Source organism: Callithrix jacchus, chromosome 6 (assembly GCF_049354715.1).
Source record: "Callithrix jacchus isolate 240 chromosome 6, calJac240_pri, whole genome shotgun sequence".
Classification (NCBI taxonomy): Eukaryota; Metazoa; Chordata; class Mammalia; order Primates; family Cebidae; genus Callithrix; species Callithrix jacchus.
In genome coordinates, this window is record NC_133507.1 from 120,915,551 (window position 1) to 120,937,101 (window position 21,551).

Here is a 21,551-nt window from a genome sequence, read left to right on the forward strand (position 1 = left end):
TGGTTTTCAACAATATAGTGTCTTCATACTGCAAAAAGGGCTAATTAAATGAGTCTTATATTTTAAGTTGTAGTAAGATGCCCTAATACAGTGACTCCCAGGGATACCTTCCCTTAAGGGCCATTTGGAAATTGGCCATTAGTTTATGGCTTCTATCAGTGCTGCAGTGATGGAAAAGCCATTTGGAAATTGGCCCTTAAGGGAAGGTAAGAAAGGGCCATTCTTCACCAATATGGAGAAGAAATGTTGATTCTCACAGTGTTTGAGGGCTGGATTTGCCATTAATTACATAAGTGTCAAGGATTCTCTACGTACTGCAATGTCCGGGATGACCTTGCACGGTGAGTAATTAATGCATGATCGCCATGACTTTTAAATGTCCCGGAAGACAGCAATGTAGGTGAAAAGCCTGTTTGCAATTATCTAAGCTTAAAGCCTAACTCAATTTTTGTATAAACACAGACTATTTTGGGTACAGCTTAAATATATACTGAATTTTCCATGAGTGCAACTACCATGTGAGTGGAGGGAAGATTATACTTTGCTTTGTTGGGAACTTAACCAAGAGTTGTTAGCCACTTCAGAAAATTGTATCACTGGCAATGACATTGCTTGGGGCACTTGAGCTGCCAGCACTGCACCTCTATCTGTTGGCATTTTTAGCTACTGCAATCCTAGTAACTCTACATATAGGCACAAACATCAGACTTCTTCATTCTGTCTTCTAATGAAGTCATGTCTAATATATGTTATTTTATTTTACATTACGTTCTTTTTATTTGTTATTTATAGCAATGGCATCATATTGATTTTTAAAACATTGTTTGAAGGTAAGATATATCGTCTGTGATTTAATCTCAAGATAATAAAAAAGGTGTTACATAACATGTGTTCTTAAAGGGGACATTAGGTCTGATAGGGTTTAGAAGCACTACCCTAATACGAGCTTATCAGGATAGAATATTTCTCAGAGGCCTGCAGAGTGCAGGTCAAACATGAGCAAGTTCATTACATGAACTTTTGTCCAGAGTCATTGGTAAACAGAAAGATGGATTTGATATTGGAAAATAGATTCTGTATCTTATTTGCTTAGAAGCCAGATGAAACTCTGACAGGTTTCGACAGCGCATGAATGAAGAATGTGATTTTCCTTTTCATGACTTTAGAAAAACATTTGCTTATTAGTTTTTATTTTGACATGTGCTAGAATTTAGCCACATATTTATGACTTCCTCAGATTATTCCAGTCAATGGCCTTGGGTTCCAAATGTATGGAAACCTATGCTCTGTGCCTCATGCTCAGGCTCTGGGCTTGGCCTTGGTTGGGAGGGTTGAACGCTGTTCCTGTCCCAGATGCGGAGTCTCAACCTCTTCCTTCCAACCAGAAGAAGCTGCGACTTCCAGCGGGCCTCTCCCAGTGTTCCGACAGATAGGTCAATTTGATGCCCAGGAAAGGTATCTCTGGCTCTGAAGGTGGCTTGCCTCCAGTCACAGCCACATCTTGTTTCTTGGGTTTGACCTACAGTTTGGCCGTATTGACTCTGAGGCCTGCCCTTACCAAACTACAACTTTGGGCATGTTGGTGTCCCCTACTCCAAAAAGGGCTACTTGAATAAATCCTCAAAGGAGACTGATGATTGACGATATCCCTCATTTAGACAGAAAGTAAACATTTGCTTATTATTTAGTCCCAGAATAATGTGTTTATTTCGGTTTTTGAAAATGAGCCTTAAACAATCTGGATTTCCAAATACTTCCCTAGAATGATAAGTTCAATCATGATGAATGGCAACTTTTTCCTCACAACAAAAAGAAGCTGGTCAATGTGCTCATCCAGCCCTTTTCATCAGTGTATGTCCGACAGGAACATTTCACTCGGCTCCACTTCCATACTCAACCCGGCCTAGCAAAGCTGTTAATCTTTTGCAGATGGTAAATCAGCTATTTTACTTTTTTGACACCTTCCTTTTCCATCACTGCAGCACTGATAGAGGCCATAAACTAACTGGTTGGCATTTTAAAAGAGCCCTTCTTTCTTCCACACTAAATTATGTCTTTTGGTAGGTGGATGTATCTTACTCGATTATAGAAGTTTTCTTTTTCAAAACTTGGTCACGCATGCTTAGTAGTTGTATTGTAACCCATTGTTAGACCAGCACTCTCTCTACCACATCAAGATATGGAAACACTTAGACTTAAAAATGTGCCTTTCTTTTGGGATGAAGAGATAATACTTCTAACCATTGTTGGAAGTACTATGGCAAAGTATTAAAGAAATGCTTCACAGGCATGGTTCTACTCAAGCAATATACAAATAGGGGCTCCTGAGCTTAAATACCTCTTGGTGTCACTTTCCTTGCATCAGACCTGCCCCAGATATGCAAAGGAGAGATCCTCAGCAGCCATGTCTTATTGAGGGGCTTTCACCTCTGTCACGAGCTGATTGACACAGCAGTGAACACCTGATTTGAGCCGAGCAAATCAGATTCTCTCTGAAATCTCCAATTTGGAATTTTGAACCAAGACTCACCAAGATGGGATTACTAGGAGCTGGTGCACATCAGTGGCAGTACTCTAGTGAGAAAGTTCACAGATTCCTGCTGCTGAGGTTTCAGCCAGCAGACTTCACTGTTCCCCTCATTCTCAGATTTTGGGAGCTGCCTCAGCGTCCTTTCATTAAGTTGCCTTTTTAACTTAACTTAGCCAGAGACTGTTTCTATCACTTGAAACCAAAAGAATGTTAACTAACATCAGACAGTGGCAGAGAATACCATTGTAGCAAATGTCTGCCACGCTTAATGATAGGGGGATGAAGATAGACAGTATAGAATGGGGCAGTGTTTTCATCATGGGCATCTTGGTGACTTTGGTTTTCAAATTAAAAAGTAGGAAACATGCTCTGATATACATGAATATGCTTATGGGGAAAATAATATATTTGAAAGAAGGGTCTAGAAATATGTAAGATGTCTGGTTACTTTCTATATAAGTGTACCTGTACCTACCAGACAAAGAAAATCACAATAGGGCATAGAGAGGAGAGGAATGAGAGAGGACACAACAAGACACTCTAAAACGAAAACAGAATGAAACAAAAAGGCCACTTTGCTTCACACTGAAAAGGCTCTGCCTTCTGGTAACCCCAAATTCAACTTTCTCTCATGAGGAAAGCAGGAACAGCATATTAATGAGGTTTCAACTTTACATTCTTATGATCAGTGAGAACTGCCTAATATTCTCTTGATCACACTGGGTCACCTTCCTGTGCTACTTGTTTGTTTTAAATGCAGCAAGAGCTGCTTTGTCTACAGTTCTGGAGGTCACTGGCTCCTGGGGAGAGAGGACAGAAAAACTGAAGGAGACTTTTTGCCGTGTACTGCTTGGAAGGGTGCCTTTTCAGATGTGAAGGGCAGTTTGGCTTCCTAAACCGAATTATATGGAGCTGTTTCTAGGAGAATGCAGGTGCCCTACTCTATCGGCCACCTGAAAGAGTTAACATTTCCTCCATTTTACAGCTTACTACAGTGAAACCTTTACTAGAACCCACAGCCTCTTGATTCCCTGCAAGACAACAGAGTGCTGATGTGTACTCTGATGCCATGACCATATTTATGATTTGCCAGATGATCCAGTTGGCTTTGTAAGTTTAATGTTTTCAGTTTGATAGATGATAATTTTGGTTGAATTTATGCATCCAATAATCAACTGGGAAATAATTCTGATTCAATAAGATACATTATACAGCCGCATCTATTTCAGTAAGTAACGTCTCTGGATTGCTGTATACTACTAGGGAATTCATCACATTTTTTCAAGAAAGCTACATCAGATTTTTAGGATGGTACTGTATATTTAGTTCAGACTAAAAAACTATTGCTGGTAATATAAGCTGGCTAACTTAATTTACTTGGTAGAAATGTAGTTATTTTGAGGTCTAATTCATGGATACCTTTGCTAAAATCTGAACTGAAATGAAGACGTTCACAGACTTTGATTGAATAAAGGATAAACCAATAAGAGCAAATGTACTATTCAATATTTCACTAGTATTCTGGCTGGCTCTAGTTTATATAATTTGAAGAAAACAAGCAGCCACAGTTGCAGCTACAGTCAGTTAACTGTAATCATTGGTGTGGGAAGAAATGATTTTAGCCACAATAGATCCTTACCATCCTACTTTGGTAGACACTACAGCAAAACCTTTACTAGAACCCACAGCCTCTTGATTCCCTGCATAAAGCCTTATTGAATTCAGAACTACCTTTTTCCTGAAAAGAAACTAATGGGTGTGTAGCACTGCTGGTGCCAGTGACAGTTTCAGAGAAATATACAACCAGATTCAAGTTTTCAAAGGTCTACATATCCTTTTCTGCTTGGAGATCTTAAAACTTGCACAATAGCTTTAGAATTCATACAATATTAACAGTTATCAAGCACTTATTATATGGCAAATACTTTTTAGGAGGCTTGCATGTGGTAAGTCATTTAATTCTCAAGGTGGCCCCAGTAAGTGGATGCAATTATTATCATTATCCCCATTTTACAGCTGAGAGGATAACTAACGTCTAGGTCTCATAAACAGAGGCAGAGATGGACATTTAACCCTGCATTTTGTGGCTGGGTACACAGCCCTTCTAAGTGAAGCACTACACTTTGCTGCATGTTTTACCCTCAAAACTATCACTGTTGATAAAGATAAACATGTTCTGAATTTTCCTGTGTGCTTGAATTTCATAGCAAGTATTTATTATCAGGCTCTCCAGGGAAAACAGATATGTTAAGAGCCTTGGAACTGGCCAAGAAACCAGAGCACATTTCTCTGAATTTTTCCAACCACAGTTCTCCTGTCTAACCGATGTTTTATTAACAGTTTTCTGCCTTTCTGTATGCATTCTTTTGTTAAATAATATCTTCCCTATCATACTAAAGTGCACAGATCTCAAGTGTACAGTTTGATGAATTTTGACAAATATATGACCCCATAAACCAATATCCCAATCAAGTTATAGAACATTGCCATCACCCTAGAAAATTCTTACCCTGGAAAGTTCTCTTCAAGGTCGGTAGCCCCTCCCCCTCAGGCAACCACTGCTCTGATTTCTACCTTCACATGTTGATTTCACCTGTTAGTGAACACACAGTATGTCATTTTGGGGGGTCTAGCGTCTTTCCCTCAACAGAGTGTTTTTGAGTTTCATTCATGTTGCATGTATCAGTAGTTCCTTTTTTTATTGCTATGTGATATTCCATTGTATGAAAATGCCACAACTGCTTTATCCTTTTGCTGATTGTTAATTTGGTTATTTTTAAATTAATAAATGAAGCAGTAATGAACATTCTTGTTTAAATCTTTTTGTGGATATATGTTTTTATTTCTTATAGGTAAATATGTAAGCGTGGAATTGCTGGATTATGAGGTAGGTATATTGTGAACATTGTAAAACCTTCAAGTAGTTTTCCAAAGTGATTGCATCAATTCAGAAGCCCATTGGCCAGGTATGAAAGATCCAGTTGCTCCATGTTATCTCCCGCACATGGTATTGTTAATACTTTTATTTTTAAGTTTTTCTAATGGGTGTGTAGCACTATCTCATTGTGGTTTTGATTTGCATTTCCTTGATGATTAGTAATCTTGACAACTTTTCATGAGTTTAGTAACCATTTGTATATTTATTGTGAAGTATTTATTGAAATATTTTGCCCATTTTTAAAACTTTGGTTGTTTTACTTTAAAATTATTTATTTTAGCAGTAATTTATTTATCAGGGACACAAGGTTTTTGTCAATGCTTCTCAGAATGGGTTTCTCAGGAAGCAGATGGAGAGGAGCGTGTAAGAGACGTATTAGGGAGTGCTCTTGGGATCAACATCTGTAGAAAGGAAGGAAGATTGTTAAAGGGAGAAGTTGGCTACCTGTGTAGTCATACCATAGGAGGTTCTGAACCTGGGTGGACCTTCAAGGTTATCTAAGTTGCAGTGCAGGACCAAACATTTACGCTCCTGATTCAATAAGATACTAGAAATGGGATTCCCCCAATAGGAGGTGTGACTTCTTCAGACTAGGCAATTCTTGGAAAGGATTGTCAGCTGAGAGCTGTTAGCCAACAATTTTCTAATCAGCTCATTGCCTAATCCTCTAGTCTCAAAGAGGGGTCTTGGTGATGCAACATGTATTCATGATGGTTAGATACCCGTATTGCAAAGATTTTCTCTAAGTTTATTATTCAAATTTCATTTTCTTTATAGTGTCTATTGATAAGTAGAATTTTAAAATTTTATCTAGTTTATCAATTTTTTTCCTTTAGAATTAGGTCTTTTCACTTTTAAGACAACTTTGCCTATGCCAAGGTCACAAAGATATTTTCCTGTGTCTTCTAGGATCTTTATAGTGTAGCTTTTAAGTTTAAGTGTGCAATCCATCTTGAGTTAATTTTTGGGAATGTGAGGTATTCATCATAGTTTTTTTTTTTTTCCATATGGATATCCAAATGTTCCAGCACCATTTCTTGTTGATCCATTGGTCTATTCTGATACCAGTATTACATTCTCTTAATCACTGTGGCTTTATTGACAATCTTGCAATCTTTTCAAGATTGTTTCGAATCTTTGATGCTTGAACAATGTGAATTTAAACTGCACAGGTCCACCTAAACACTTTTTTTATTTGAAGATTTGTGACAATTTGAAAAAACTTACAGAAGAACTGCAAAGCCTAGAAATACCCCCAAATTAAGAAAAAGTTAGGATGTCATGAACACATAAAACATATGTAGATACTAATCTATTTTATCATTTACTACCATAAAATTTACAGAAATCTTTTATTGAAAGTTAGAAGTTATGAAAATTTATGCATATAAGCATTTACAGATCATAGAGGGTGCTTACTCACAATCCAGAGAAATGTACACATGTAAAGATGCAGTATTGAATCACAACTACATAAAATTCACTCTTGTACGTATTGTACTACTGTAATAATTTCATAGCTACCTCCTATTGCTATTTCCATGAGCTCAAATGTTGCAAGTATCTATTTAAAATGCCATGTGATGCTAATCATCTCCACATGAGCAGTTTGTCTCTTGAGTATATTGCATATTGCAGTGAAAAGGGATTTCTCTCAGTTCTTGCATATTTTTCAATGAGTTTAGTACAATAGCATAGACCTTGAGTAACAGCATGGGATCCATACAAAGTGCCACTAGTGATTCTGGAAGCACTCCCCAACAGCAGAGAAAAATTATGACACTACAAGAAAAAATCGAATTGCTTGATATGTACCGCACATTGAGGTCTGCAGCTATGGTAACCCACTATTTCAGACAGACAATTGATATTGTAAACAGATAACGCAAACTTACAGTATCAATAAATACCATGTATACTATAAATACCTCTTCCTTATGATTTTCTTAATAGTAGTTTTTCTCTAACTTACTTTATTATAAGAATACAGTTTGTTACAGTACATATAACAAACCAAAGATGTATTAATTGACATTTATGTTATCAGTGAGGCTTCCAGTTAGTAGTTACATTTTTGGAGAGTCAAAAGTTATATGTAAACTTTTAAGTGCATAGGGGTTGGTGCCCCTAACCCTCATGTTGCACAAGTGTCAAGTGTTCTAAATTGTTTAATATTCATTATACATTTTAGTATCAGATGTCGATTTCTACAAAAGGGTATGCCAGTATTTTGTTGGAATTGTATTGAATCTACAGATCATTTGAAGAAAATGGCAGGCAGAAAATTTTTTTCCCTTCCCCTCAAACCCTGCCAAAGATGTTCACATCCTAATCCTTGGAACTTGTACTTAAGTTAGGTTATGTGACAAAGAGAAATTAAGGTTGCAGATGTGATTAAGTTTGCCACCCAATCAACCTTTAAATAGTGAGGCTATCCCAGCTTATCTGGATGGAGCTAATGTGATCACAGCAGTCCTTAACTACAGAAAAGGGGTGCAGAAAAGGAGGTTAGAATGATGCAATACAAGAAAAGTCTGACATGCTGTTGCTGATGTTTCAAAACAAAGGAAGAGGCCATGAGCCAAGGAGAGTGGGTGGCCTCTAAAAGATGGAAAAGACAGGGAAATAGATTATTCCCCAGAGTCTCCAAAAGGAATAGAGTCTTGACACCTTTATATTAGCCTAGTGAGCCCCACATCTGACTCCTTGATCTACCAAGCTGTAAAATAATGAGTTCATATTATTTCAACTGACTAAACTTTGGGTAAACTGTTAAACAACCATAGGAAGCCAATATAAGGATAACTGATATCTTCACAATATTGAATCTTTCAATTTGTGAAAATGATATGGCTCTCCATTTATTTAGATTTTTTTCATTTCTCTCATTAATCTTTTATAGTTGTTAGTCTAGCAAACACATGTATCTTTTGTTAAAGTTATTCCTAGGTACTTTATGTTTTTTGATGCTACTATTCATCATTTAAAAAATGTTATCCTCCAATTGTTGCTGACTTCACTTGTGAGACCTACCAGGGATTTTGTAGCTTCTTTTGCATGTTCTATGTACATATTCATATCATTTGTGAATAAAGAGTTTTACTTATTCTTTCCCAATATTTATGCATTCTATTTTATGCTCTTGCCATGTTGTAGTGTTGGCTAGGACTTCCAGGGCAACACTGAATGCAAGTGATAGGATCAAACTGTTTTTTTTATTTCTGAACTTAGAAGGATGGTGTCAAAATTTCACTATTAAGTCTTTTGTAGCTATAGAATTTTCATATCAGATTATGGAATTTTTCTTCTGTTTATATTTCCTGAGAGATTTTACTACAAAGGAATTAAATTTTGTTAAATTATTGTTCTACATCTATGAAGAAGGTTACATGATGATTCTTTATTCTGTTAATCTGATGAACTTTTTTTTTTGAGACAGAGTCTTGTTCTGTCACCCAGACTGGAGAACAGCAGTGTAATCATGGCTCACTGAAGCCTTGAACTCCTGGGCTCAAGTGTTCCTCCTGCCTTTTGGCCTCCTGAGTAGCTGAGACTACATGTGGTCAGCTAATTTTTAAATTATTTGCAGAGAGGGGGTCTCTCTATGTTGCCCAAGCTGATCTCAAATGCCTGGGCTCAAGCAATCCTCCTGCTTTGGCCTCCCCAAGTGCAGGGATTACAGGCATGAACCACGATACCTGGCAATGAATTACACTTTTACATTAAAGTGACCTTAAATTTCTTGGATAAATCCCGTTTGGTTGTCCTATATTACCCTATGTGTACATTGCTAGAGTTACATTGTTAATATTTTGTTAAAACTTACCTCTCCATCTGTAGTCATTAGGGAAAATGAATGGTCTGTTACTTCTTTTCTCATAATGTACTTGCCAATTTTGGTTTTAGGGTTATTTTGGCTTCATAAGAAAGTTGGGAAGTATTCTTTTCTCATCCATTTCTGAAAGAACTTGTATAAGATTGTCATTATTTCCACCTTAAAGATACAATTTACTGGTTAAACCATCTGGGCCTTGAGTTCTCTTTATAAGAAGGACCTGAATCCTGCTAAAAACTACATGAGTTGGAAGTAAGTTTTTCTCCAGTCAAGTCTTTAGTTGAGACAGCAGCCATGGCTAACACCTTAATTGCAGCCTTGTGACATCCTGGAGCAGAGGCCAGCCACGTCATGCCCAGATTGCTGACCTACTGAAACTGTGAGATAATAACTATATATTGTTTTAAATAACTATATTTTTGGTAATGTTATTATACAATAGTTAACTAATACAATCTCTTAGCCCTACTTTTGTTTTATTCAAAATATTTTGATATGTTTTAGTGTCATTTTAATTTAGTTTGAACATTTTCTGATTTCTCTTTGATTCTCCTTTGACCTTCGGGCTGTTTAGAAGTTAGTGCTTAGGTTCCAAATACTTGTAGATTTTTCATGTATCAGTTTTTATTAATGATTTCTAACTTAATTCTATTTTGATCATAGCAAATACTCTGTATTATTTCAATCCTTTAAATGTACTGCCTTGGTCTGTCTTCCATGTGTACTAGAAATGAAGGCATATTTTGTAGTTGTTGGGTGAAAATATATAAATGTAATTTCCAGTTTTAGTTCTGACGTGTTAACAGCTTGAGTCATCACTCTCATCCTTACAAGAAGAAGCTGGAAAACTGAAAATCAGTGCCTCTTGTTGTACACATCAGAGAACTTAGGTTATAGGGCAACCCTTCTCCCCAGAATCTGAGGAGATAGCTTCATCCAGAGAAACATAGCCAAGAGCTTCTTACCTGAAGCAGAAGGCACTCAAGCCATAAAGTAGAAGGACCCTTACACAGTCATTTTGATATATTGTTGGAGGCTGATTATGGATCAAATGAGAAACTCCTGGGAATCACAGTCTTAGATGACTCCTACACTTTCACGGATTGTATTTCTAGGGACCTCAGCAGGTTCTCATAGTGAAGAGCCAAGGAAGATCCCCAGGTAGCTCTGGAAGAGAAGAGGAAGAGTGAGAAATACACCCAGAAATATCCCAATGGGAAATATACCCAGAGATCTCTCCCTAACAATGGCCTATGCTCCATGGGGAAAGATTCTTTCAGAACTTTATCCCAATTGGGGGAAGGACGTTCTTCCCACTGAAGCACTCTGTAGTCTTCCTGTCTCAGATAAGCAGGAAAGACATAGTTAACAAGGATCAAGGCTTTAAGAACATAAATTGGAATTGGGGCAGTCAGGGATATGAGTCGGGGGCAAGAGAGAGAAAAAAAGTCTTTACCACTGGAGGAACACTTGTAAAAGATGCAGGCCCAGTGAAACACAGATATTTAATTAGAAGAGTATAGAATGCTCTTATCTGCCACGGCTTACCACCACACCAACAGGGCTCCAGTATTATAACAGCAGATTGTAACTGAAAGAGCAGTATGACACAACTCTTTTTGAGAAGGAATACTTACGGAAGCCCAAAGTCAAGAAGGGAGACAAAAACAAAGATATCAGAGGATGAACCTTCTGGCACCTATAGCTACAGCAAACATCAAAAAGACTAGCTAGACTAGCTAGATTACCATAATTTCTAAAATTAGCAAACTATTTACCTCAGTTCCTATTACTTAATACAGCATGCCTAGCTTTTCTCAACAAATTTTGGAAGAAGAGAATGGGGAGAATTATAATGCCAAGAAAACATAAGCTGTATTTAAGGGGTCTTCCATACCTCAGTCCATCCTGCCTTCCTTTACCATTGCCAATATATCAGCTGGCCTCTTCTTACCCGATACACTTAATCAAGTTTATGGCATGTCTTCTCATCTGCTGGCCTGTATCTAGACACAGTACTTACCCTAGAAGCTGTTGTCACTTTCTGCTCACCCATGAAGGGTTTTGCTGTGTTAAAAATTAGTTCATCGGCCGGGCGCGGTGGCTCAAGCCTGTAATCCCAGCACTTTGGGAGGCTGAGGCGGGTGGATCACAAGGTCAAGAGATCGAGACCATCCTGGTCAACATGATGAAACCCTGTCTCTACTCAAAATACAAAAAATTAGCTGGGCATGGTGGCGCGCACCTGTAATCCAAGCTATTCGGGAGGCTGAGGCAGGAGAATTGCCTGAACACAGGAGGCTGAGGTTGCGGTGAGCCGAGATCGCACCATTGCACTCCAGCCTGGGTAACAAGAGCGAAACTCCGTCTCAAAAAAAAAAAAAAAAAATTAGTTCATCAAGGTTTTCTTTTGTGTGTACCACTTTTCTATTGTCTCACAAGTAAGCATAATTTTATATTACAACTTTTCTGATGTTACTGTAAGAATGAAGGTCTTCTGAATCATTTCACATCTTAACTCTTTCCCCATGTATTTTTTTTTACCATGCTTTCTATTTCCTGCCCCCCAGATTCTCATCTCAGTGGTTTTGATCTCAGTTTGTTAATACCATCCCAAACTCTTAATTGTTTTTCTTATTTTATTATTTGCTCAGATGTTCTTGACTTAAACTAGTCTTCATTTTCCTTCAACCTTGTTTTAACAGGAAAAAAAGAAGGTTTATGCCTTTTATTGTGACACACATAGCTTAGTCAACACTTCCCTTTACTAAGCAGGAGTCCTTTATAAGCCAATACATAATCATAGAAAAAAATAGATTCTTGATTCAAGAATATCCTGATTTACCTTTCTATTCTCTCTCTCTCTCTTTATTTGTCAATCCAAGTCACAATGGTTCAAAGGACTTTCATATAGTAATTATTTTATGTTAAAATAACCACTACTTACCAGAAAATAAAAATTCTTCATTTCTCCTGTCTCCTCAGTGTTTTTGTCATCCTTTTGAGTAGGGTAAGTTGATTGTGGGCTGTTTAAAAATAGTCTTCACCCACTGCATCCCTAAACTGATTCAGAATTTAAACCAAAAGTGAGACAACTACATTTCTGATGTCAGATTTGCTTGCTTCTCTCCAAAATTCTGGCAGAGAAATGTAAGTTGTTGCCATCTTTAGTAGTCTTGAAAATTAACATAATGGTTGAGCACTTTCATATGCATCGTTGCCAGAAGAAATCCACTTAAGCTGGGCTAATTACAGAGAAGTTTATTGCAAGAATACAGCATCTCAAGGTGTCCAGTTTTAGCAAGAATTAAAGAATTTTATAGAACCAGAAGGTTATCAGTAAAATTCTTTTACTCTCATTTTCTTCTTCTCCCTATCCCTCTGGGCCCTGGTTCCTTGTCTCTGCTGCACCTGTTTCATTCTTTTGTCTTTGGAAAAATACCCATTACCAGTGTTCCTAAAACAGCAACTCCCACCTCTGATTACAAATGATGTTCTAGTCTGCACATCCAAAAGCAGGAGAGAGAATGTGAGGGCACATCCAAAACAAGGCGAGAAAATGTAATGGGCTCACTTCAGTGTGATGGGCTCACACTCTCAGATAGGCAAGGGCACAGTATTCTAGTATTCTTTCCAGGCAGTGCAAGGTATGCTCTCTCAGAAGGGATGTGGGTATCAAGGAAATGATAGTTAGATAAAGGACAATAATCTCCAATACAAAGTTTTGACAAACTTGTAATTATTTAATTTATTGACTGCTATTGACAAATATCAATAGCTATTGCAAATATTATTTTATACACATTTTGAATATAATTTCCTATAAATCATTTATTCTATAGGTATTATGGAAAATATATAAATAGATCACATCCTTCAATAATAATTATTTCTATCTTAATAGGTTCCTCAGAATTGTGTTTGGTAATGCCAGAGAGATAATTAACTATGTTTATTTTTAGTCTTTTGTTGCCAGTGATAATGTTTGAGGCTTTGATAAAACTCTTGAGTTTAATGATTAATAGTATAGTTTCTCTCAAAGTTTACCCATTGAAAATTATAATTCTTAATGCAACTAGTTGAGAAAGGTAAGCCTCCTCTTTATATGTTCCTTTTCTGGTATGTGACATTAAAATCATTTACTTAAAGATTATGATTAATTAAAAAAATCAAATCCTCACATTTTCAAAGTTAGAAAGCAGCTAAAGATAGTTACTTCAATTCCTAAAAGCAGGGCCTTAGTAATTCTCTTATAGTGCTAAAGGATTACCATAAAATTATCATAAATGCTTCTTAATACACACACACATGCACATAAAATCACAGAAATCACAGAAATTTTACAGTTGGCCTCCTAAGACAAAATATATAGTATGTAAGAACTCTCAGTTATCTGACTCTGAATTACTCATTTGTAATTATCTGTGGCAAATGGTTAATCTCAGGCTGATGCACCATTGCCAACCAGCCCACCTGGGCCATTCTTCCCATTATAAATTAGTGTGTGGTCACAGATAGCAAATTACTTTAGCACTAATCTAAGGAATACAGATTTAGAAAGACCTAGCTGCAAGAAAATAAAGTAGTTAAATGTACTCCCAAACTAAAGAACCATGCGTTTTTGGATGATCTACCATTGGGATTATCTCCATTTTGGCTCCCCTTCATTGATGCAGGTGATTGGGAGAGTGCATTACTGACAACAGTTTCTAAAACCAGGAAAATCTATTCTCCACGGGCCTGCTCATGTGCATATCCTAAGCAGAGTCGAGAATTACATTTTCTTAAAAATGTAAGTATCAAAAATTTTCTTAAAATTATAAAACTGATTTAATATCCTGAAAAAGACAGATTCTCCCACAGGAGACTATGTCCTTATAGCTAATAGGATCCTTCCAAAATTTCCATATCATAACTCTCTGTAAAAGAAAGGTAGAGTGGGATACGGTGCAAAGAGAGAAAGGGGAGGAAAAGAAGCTATGCCTGGACTGCCTCTGTAATTGCACATCTTCTGGGCTGTTAGATCTTTGGTGAAAGAATTCACTTTGATCAAGTTCTTCAAAGCTTCCAATTACCTACAGGATAAGGATTATAGATACCAATTTATGATCAAAATTTAGAGACTAAGTATTTAAATATAATACTCTAGAATGAATAAGAATGATTAATATTAATATTACATATTTATAGCACCTCAATTTTCAGAAGACTTTCATATACATTATTGAACTCAACTTCCAAATACTTCTTTGTGATAGACTAAAAGCATAAGTATTATGTGGAAATGTGCTACTGATTTACTAATAGTGAACGTGCAGTTCAGCCTGTGTTGCCAATACTCCATTTCTTTTCCATCAGTTTTGCATGCTGCTGCCTGATTTACCTTTCTAAAGGACACCTGTAATCACATCTCTCTTTTTTCTCATCAACTTTCCTAGAGGTAAAATCTAGAGCTGCTCTACCTTTCTAATCTTATTTTTTCCTCAGCCTCCTCATAGACCCTCAGTTTTTGTCAAAGTGGCCTTGCTGTCCAGGTAGGTTAATTTCTTTTTGCCAAGAATGTCTCCTTCCTTTTGCAACCCCATAAATCAATTCAAATCCTAGCATTTCTAATAGTTTTGAATTAACATGTTTGATATTATCCTGAGGCTCATAGGTTAGTACTCTTAAAGCTTTTAAAAATTTTAAAGCTTTTTTCATTATATTTTTAAAATTAAAAACTTAAATATTTTAATTTTTAAAATATAAAGTATGACAAATACATATTATAATGACATAATATTTAAATATATGTCATTATTATTTTGATTCCATTTAATTTTGTTCAATTTGAATTTTAGTTTGTTCAATAGTAATATTGCCATCCCTTTGTTTCTTTTATTTGGGTGTCATTTTCCTGGCTCTTTGTTTTAACAAACTTAAGTCACTTTGTTTAACAGTATTATTTCTCTTGCTTTCTCTCTTGTCTCATTTTAACACAACTTAAGATATCAGAATCTTTTCTCTTTTTTAATTGAGGAATTTAACCCATTCACATTTATTGAGGTAGTTGTGTGCTTGATTAAGTCAGCTAATATTTATAAAGCACTTTGAACAGCCTGTAGGACTTGGCAAGTGCTGTATTTGTTATATCAATCAATCTTATTTTTGCTTTCTCATTTTGTGTTTTCTTTTTGTAAGGTTTCTTTTGTCTTGGTTTAGTTTTTCTTGTGTTCTATTTTGTGTTGTTTTGGGTAATTATTCTCTTTTGATGATAAGGTTTTCTTTTTTCACCTGGTATTTGAAAGCTATAAATCTTATTTTTACTGTTATTGTTAGGGCTTTAGTAAATATATTTAAACTTATATTTTTCTCAGAATAGATATTTAATCTGTATTTAAAATCTTACTGCCCCCAGAATAAGACCAAATACTCTCACTGACTTTCTCTTTCTCTCTTTTCCCAGTTTTATTGAAATTACTTTGAATTTTAAGTTCTAATTATTATGAATTATTTTATGGTACACTTACCTTTTTAAAACGTTATGTTGTATAGCCAAATTATCAATAATTATTTAATTTTAATTAGGATTCCTATTAGTAAGTGTTTTTTCTTTGAATTACACTTCTTTTTTTTAAAATCAATTTCTCAGTTTACTTTATTATAGCTTTTAATAATTGATTTAGAAATAATTCATAAGTCATGAACTGAGATCTTATGTGTCCAAAACTTGCCTTCTCCCCAAACACATGTGAATGCTAGTTTTGCTGAAGCAGGAATTCTAGACTCAATATAATTTCATTCAGAATTTAGAAGACATCACTACATTGTTTTCTGGTGTTGTATATTGTAAACAAGATGTCAATATGATTTTTTTTCTCTTTGGTAGGTGTCTCAGATATTTTGGGCTGCTATAACAAATGCTGTAGACTGGGTGCTTATAAACAAGAGAAATTTATTTCTCACATTTCTGGAGGCTGGAAGTCCAAGATCGGCCAGCAGATTTGGGGTCTGCACTAGTTTGTTTTCATGCTGTGGATAAAGACATATCCCAGACTGGGCAATTTACAAAGGAAAAAGGTTTAATTGGACTTACAGTTCCACGTGGCTGGGGAAGCCTCACAATCATGCAAGAATGCAAGGAGAAGCAAGTAACATCCTACATGGATGGCAGCAAGCAAAGAGAGAGAACTTGTGCAGGAAAACTCTTTTTAAAACCATCAGATCTGGTGAGACTTATTCACTATTATGAGAACACCATGGCAAAGACTTTCCCCTATGATTCAACTGCCTCCCACTGGTACAACATGTGGTAATTCAAGATGAAATTTGGGTGGGGACACAGCCAAACCATATCATTCCATGCCTGGCCCTTCCCAAATCTCATGTCCTCACATTTCAAAACCAATCATGCCTTCCCAACAGTCCCCCAAAGTCTTAACTCATTTCAACATTAACTCAAAAGTCCACAGTCCAAAATTTCATCCAAGACAAGTCCCTTCCACCTATAAGCCTGTAGAATCAAAAGCAGGTTAGTCACTTCCTAGATACAGTAGGGGTACAGGCTTTGGGTAAATACCCATTCCAAATAGGAGAAATTGGCTAAAACAAAGGGGCTACAGGCCCCAGGCAAGTCCAAAATCCAGTGGGGAGGTCAAATCTTAAAGCTCCAAAATGATCTCCTTTGACTCTATGTCTCACATCCAGGTCATGCTGATGCAAGAGGTGGGTTCCTATGGTCTTGGGCAGCTCTGCCTCTATGGCTTTGCAGGGTACAGCTTCCTTCCTGGCTGCTTTCATGGGCTGGCATTGAGTGTCTGCAGCTTTTTCAGGTGCATGGTGCAAGCTGTTGGTGGATCTACCATTCTGGGGTCTGGAGGATGGTGGCCCTCTTTTCACAGCTCCACCGGGCAGTACCCCAGTAGGGACTCTGTGGAGGATCCAACCCCACATTTCCCTTCTGCACCGCCCTAGCAGAGGTTCTTCATGAGGGCCCCATCCCTGCAGCAAATTTTGCCTGAATATCTAGGTGTTTCCATATATCCTCTGAAATCTAGGCAGAGGTTTCCAAACCTCAATTCTTGACTTTTATGCACTTGCAGGCTCAACACCACATGGAAGCTTCCAAGGCCTGGGGCTTGAACCCTCTGAAGCCATGGCCCAAGCTGTACCTTGGACCCTCTTAGTCATAGCTGGAGCAGCTAGGATGCAGGGTACCAAGTCCCTAGGCTGCAAACAGCATGGGAACACTGGGCATGGCCCACTAAAACCACTTTTTCTTCCTAGGCCTATGAGCCTGTGATGGGAGGGGCTGCTTTGAAGATGTCTAACATACCCTGGAGACACTTTTTGGGGATTAACATTTGTTTCCTCATTACTTATGCAAATTTCCACTGCCATCTTGAATTTCTCCTAAGAAAATGGGATTTTCTTTTCTACTGCATTATCAGGCTGCAAATTTTCCAAACTTTTATCCTCTGTTTACCTTTTAAAGCTGAATGCCTTTAACAGCACCCAACTCACATCTTGAATGCTTTGCTGTGTAGAAATTTCTTCCACCAGATATCCTAAATCTGGTCAAGTTCAAATCTCTGTCAAGTTCAAAGTTCCACAAATCTCTAGGGCAAGGGCAAAATGCCACCAGTCTCTTTGCTAAAACATAATGAGTTACCTTTGCTCTAGTTACCAGCAAGTTCCTCATCTCCATCTGAGACCATGTCAGTGTGGATTTCATTGTCTGTATCAATATCAGCATTTTGGTCAAAGCTATTAAACACATATCTACAGAGTTTCAAACTTTCCCACATTTTTCTCTCTTCTTCTGAGCCCTCCAAATTGTTCCAACCTCTGTCTGTTACCCAGTTCCAAAGTTGTTTCCACATTTTTGGGTACCCCACTCTACTTGTACCAATTTACTGTATTAGTTCGTTTTCATGCTGCTGTTAAAGACATACCTGAGACTAGGCAATTTACAAAAGAAAGATGTTTAATTGGACTTACAGTTCCATGTGGCTGAGGAGGCCTCACAATCATGGTGGAAACCAAGGAGGAGCAAGTCACATCTTATATCAATAGCAGTAGGCAAAGGAATAGAGCTTGTGAAGGGGAACTCCTCTTTTTAAAACTATCAGATTGGGTGAGACTTATTCATTATCATGAGAACAGTACAGGAAAGACTTGCCTCCATGATTCAATTACCTCTCACCAGATTCCTCCCACAACACATGAATTCAAGATGAGATTTGGGTGGGAACACAGCCAAACCATATCAGAGTCTGATACTTTCTGGTTCTTGCTGTGTCCTCACATGGTAGAAAGGATAAGGGAGCTCTCTGGGATTTCTTTCATAAAAGCACTAACCCCATTCAAGTGGGCTCAGCCTTCATGACCCAATCACTGCCAAAGGCCCCATCTCCTATTACCATCACCTTGGGAGTTAGGATTTCAACACATAAATTTTGGGAGTACACAAATATTTAGTCCATACCAATAGGTAAGCTTTTTTTCTGGCCTGTGGTTTTTAGGATTCTCTCTGTAATTTTAGAGTTCAGAAAATTCATCATGATGTGTCTAGGCTTATTTCTTTTACAATTATTTCTACTCATCACTCAGTGAGTTCTTTCCATGTGAAGACTTCAGTTCAGTGAAACTTTCCATAGTTCTTTCGTTATAAAAATGCCTAATTTATTTAAGTGCAAAAGCAATATTATAATATGTTTTGCTTTGCTTTAAGGGTTTTTGACTGTAAAATAAACAAACATAAAATTTGTCAGTTAACATAATCCAGTGGCATTAAGTACATTCACATTGTGACATAACCATTATCACCATTCATCATCAGAAATTTTTCAACCCAAGCTGAAACTCTATAACCATTAAATGATAACTCCTCATTTCCCCCAGCTCCTGGTAACCACTGTTCTACTTTCTGTCTTTATGAATTTGACTACTCTAAGTACCTTATATAAGTGGAATCATACAATATTTGTCCTTTCATATATGGCTTATTTCATTTAAGCATGTTTTCAAGGTGCCTCCATATTGTAGCATGTATTGGAATTTCTTTCATCTTGAATGCTAAATATTACATTTTATGGTTATACCACATTTTGTGTATCCATTCATCCATTCATAAACATTGGATGTTTCCACCTTTTGGCTGCTGTGAATAATGATGCTATGAATATCAATCTACAAATATTTGTTTGACTCCTTGCTTTTAATTCTTTCTGGTATACACCTAGAGTTGTGGGGTCATATGACAATTCTACATTCAGTTATTTGAGGAACCACCATACTGTCTGTGTTCCAAAGTGGCTGCATTATTTTACATTCCCACTAGCAATGCCTAAGTGTTCCAGTTTCTCCATGTCCTTGCCAACACTTGTTATTTTCTGTTTTGGGTTTTTTTTTTTTGTAATAAACATCCTATTGTATGTAAAATGGTGATTTTTTTTCTCATTGTGATTTTTATTTGCATTTCCCTAATGAATAGTGATGTTGAACACTTTTTCATATGCCTATATAATTACTTATTTGATAATTTGATGTTCCCCCTTTTTTGAACTCCAATTAGATGAACGTTGGATCTCCTGCATCTGTCTTTTTTGTCTCTCAACTTTGTACTTGTTTTCATCTCATTATTTTTTACTATACCCTGGGAGATTTCCTTGGCCACATATTTTAATTTACTAACTCTACTTTCTGTTATGTAAATTCTGTTATTTGAGCCATCTGTTATTTATTTTGGTGATCATGTTTTTAATTTCCAAGGTCCTAATAGACTCTTTTTCACACACATCTGCTCTTCTTTAGGACATGGCATGCTCTTGACTCTTTTGTTTTTCTCTATTAACTATGTTTCTGTAGGAATTAGTTCTTCTACTGTTTTGGTTTGCTCCCTCCCTTTTATGCTATTCATTTTCTTCAGATGATTGATAATTGTTTGTTGTATATTCACATTTATCAATGGTATGTATTGACCTGGATTGGTAGCTAGAGTCCATTTCCTCAGTCCAAGTGAAAAATCTCTGCTTCTCTGGCAGTAATAGGTTTCAATTATAGCAACTTTTCTTTTGGCAATTGAAAAAGGAAGCAGAGAGAAAGATGTAGAACCAATAGTTATCTGAGGCACTTGTTTTTTCATTGTGGATCTCATATGAGATCACCAGTCTCTAAGGATGGGTGGCAAGATTGACATCCCTGGGGAAAACATCCCTGATTCAGTTCTCTTGTAGATACTGATGAGGAAGTAGGTGATCCATTGTCCAACAGCTAGTGAGTGTTTGGTTCTACCAAGGGAGGGCTGCAGCTGCATTGAGGAAACCTGGATTGCTTTGCATAGTAACCTGGGACAAATTACTGATAAGGAGTGAAAAAAGGAGAGCTGAAATACATGACAGGATGCTGTGACCTGAATTGTTGGAAATAGTTAAAAGACTTTTAGAAATCAAACACTTTTTACCTGTTAGCTCTTCTTTGATGTGGGTCCCCTTTGTCTCACCAATGTTTGTGTGGAGTTTGCTGAACTCAACATACTCCCTTTTTTTAGTGGGGGTGTTTCTGGTTTGGTATGGAACAGAGAAAAGGCAACAATTGCGGGGCAAAAATAAAAGTAAAAATAAGATTTCAGGGGTGACGGAAACTAAGATTCAAAAGTGATATTGAGTATGGAAACTTCTGAGACTCTTCAGAACATAATATTGGGAAGGAAAAGAATGTAGGATTTCTGCTGACATCTGGGTTACGTATTTCTTATTGAACTGTCATTTAATTGCTTGTGTGTGCACATGTTCATTATAACTAAGGTGTAGGAAGTTGTACTTTTTGTTGTGTGCATCTATCTTTTTGTCATCCATGAATCTAGCAGGACAGTGCCTACATAACATACTTTCATTAAATAATTTTAAAATCACTGAAAATTTTTTTGCTGATTCATTCATATCGCTCCTTCTTCTTTGTGAAAAAAGATCTATTCTTGTAATATACATAGTTGGAGTAAGAGATAAGGCTTTAAGGCAGATTGGCCTGTCTGAGTATTAAATCCACAACAAATCTACCTTACAACTAGATATTGAGGCACTGAAAATGTTTTATTTTAATGAAACAAGTAAAAAAGTACACAAATACAAATACACACTGTAGAAAGCACAACCGAATGGGTTAAAATATGATTCACCTGTTTTGTTTAATAATCATTGATTTTCTAATTTATTTAAGACAATGACATAGCTCTAGAAATGTATGCCTGTTGTGTTTTTGTTTTTGTC

General features: G+C 36.8%; 1 protein-coding gene across 2 annotated transcripts in view; it reads left to right on the plus strand.

Annotated features, from left to right (window-relative positions):
* The window catches only part of MAIP1 (matrix AAA peptidase interacting protein 1), a 67,972-nt gene extending 48,489 nt beyond the window's left edge, over nucleotides 1–19,483 (plus strand). The window contains exons 6-8 of one of the 2 annotated variants that reach the window (XM_078329136.1): nucleotides 5,383–14,095; nucleotides 14,791–14,837; nucleotides 16,172–19,483. The gene's annotated coding sequence lies outside the window, so the exon portion shown is untranslated. The remainder of the gene's footprint in view (nucleotides 1–5,382; nucleotides 14,096–14,790; nucleotides 14,838–16,171) is intronic. The other variant, XM_002749608.5, reaches the window with a different exon arrangement.
* The last annotated feature ends 2,068 nt before the right edge of the window (nucleotides 19,484–21,551 follow it).